Source organism: Nannospalax galili, unplaced genomic scaffold (assembly GCF_000622305.1).
Source record: "Nannospalax galili isolate Female #2095 unplaced genomic scaffold, S.galili_v1.0 scaffold87, whole genome shotgun sequence".
In the NCBI taxonomy this organism is placed as follows: domain Eukaryota; kingdom Metazoa; phylum Chordata; class Mammalia; order Rodentia; family Spalacidae; genus Nannospalax; species Nannospalax galili.
This window is the reverse complement of record NW_008360320.1, coordinates 536,633-538,728: the sequence shown is the minus strand read 5'-3', so window position 1 is coordinate 538,728 and position 2,096 is coordinate 536,633. Positions and strand designations below refer to the sequence as shown.

The 2,096-nt window shown below is 40.6% G+C and overlaps 1 non-coding gene across 1 annotated transcript; it reads left to right on the top strand.

Moving 5' to 3' along the window:
- The first annotated feature begins 269 nt into the window (after positions 1-269).
- Positions 270-372, top strand: LOC115068783. Its single transcript, XR_003848130.1, has one exon. It is a non-coding gene; the product is annotated as a U6 spliceosomal RNA (small nuclear RNA).
- The last annotated feature ends 1,724 nt before the right edge of the window (positions 373-2,096 follow it).

The following is a 2,096-nucleotide window of genomic DNA, read 5'->3' as shown; positions in this document are numbered from 1 at the left end:
TGGAAGGGTGAATGTCGCTTAGGGAGTCCCGGCGGGGAGAGCTGTGCTATAGACTTACCCCAAGAGGCCTGAGGATAGTCTAGAATAAATATTTTTAAAGATAGTATACGAATTTTTATACCAGTAAGTTTAAAGATCCAGACAAATGGAATACGTACCTAGGAAATTAAAAATTAACAAAAACTTACTCAAGAAGAAGTATTACACTAAAAAATAGTAAATTACCTAGTCTTTAATAAGTAATAATAATTTCTTGATTAATAATTTCTGGGCTCACTTCAGCAGCACATGTACTAAAATTTGATACAGAGAATATTAACACAGCCCTTGTGCAAGGATGACATTCAAATTTGTGAAGTGTTCCATGTTTTTAAATGGCCATGGTGGGGGGAGGCTTCACGGGAGGGGAGATATAATGTAGTGATATAATGGAAGAAGGGAATACTAGAGTAGGAAAGGTTACAGGGTGTGGGGAATGGGAAAGCAGAGGAGTGGAGGGAGTAACTAACACTAAAAACCTTTAGAAAAAGTCATATGGAAACCTACCACTGTAGAAGCTTCTTAAAATACATACACATACATTATAAAAAGAGCTCAAAAGCAGTTATCTTATAACAGGGGGACACTGCCCCTACTAGATATCAAAGGCTAGCAAAGTAAAATCCCAAAGCCAGGAATAGACTCCCACTTTTGAAACCACTGACCAGGGGTCCCATAGACCCTCAAACGATTCTGGCCATTGACCCTGCTCTTGGTTACCCACAAGAACTCCACAGTAAGATCCTATTGCTGAAGACACTATATACATGAGCTGTAGAACAAAGAAGAAGAAATCAAGCTTGTGCTAACTTGAAAGCCTCATTTCTACTGGCTAATATTCATAGTGCTGGAAGGTGCTATGCATACTACTATAAGAAAAAATTGTCAACCTTACCCAAGGTGTGAACCTTGTGAGCTATAACAACAACTGGCCTGGCAAGATATGCCCACTAGAGCAATAGTGGCATGAATTACAGAAATAACAAACTACTTAATTGGATTTAAGGTTCACTTTATAAGCTGGAGCCCATACCTGACATTGATATCAGGCTTAGGAATCTGAGACTAAACAGGTCACAGAACATAGGGGAGAGCTTAATACAATTATTCTGCTAAATATATATAGCATTGAAGTGATTCCTAATGACTTATTGTTATACCCACAGATTAATGCATCTCTCAACGCTCACCAGAGAAACTTCTTTGTACAACAGATGGTAATTAAAACAGGCACCCACATCTGGCTAATATGCAGAGAATAAGAGACTGCAGAGTGCTATCCCTGAATTGGGCACCTACATCAAACATAGTAATGGAAAAGTACCAGACTGGTGGAACTAACCTTATTGGATATTTAACAGCCATACTTTGAGGCCTATACTAATCTGGTGAGAGGGACTTAAAGGACAGTTTTTCCCTCTTGTCTTCCAAGGTCGACTAAGTTCCAGGGGACTATGGAACATCTCTCAAAATGTCCTGTAACTGCAGCTGGAGAGATGGCTCAGTGGTTAAGAACACTGGCTGTTCTTGCAGAAAAGCTAGGTTTGAATCCCAGCACCCACATGGCAGCTAACAACTGTCCGTAACTCCAGTTCTAGGGCATCCGACAGCCTCTTCTGCCCTCCGTGGGCATTGCACCACACAGGTGCACTTACCTACATGCAGGCAATACATACATACACATAAAAAAATATGTTTTAAAGTATCCTGTAACTGTGGTGAGCCACCTATCCTCTTGTTCAGGGAGGCCATGGAAACCCCATGAGATGGACTTGAACAAGTGTCCAGTCTACAAAGAGGAGGATCAACTCAGAGGAAACATTTATTCCATGCTTCCAAGTGAAGCCAGCCATAGTCAAACAGGACCTTTGACTTATCGTCACATAGATGGAACTGATAAAAGAAAGGAGCCAGGGGCTCCTCCCAAGTCCATATGGCCCCTGAGGAACAGATCCTCAAACAACCTTAAGTGTAAATACAAATTGATTTATTTATTTGGGCCAACTGTATGGTCTTAAACACCCAAAAGGAAAGTATAACCAAAGAGTAAAGTCATC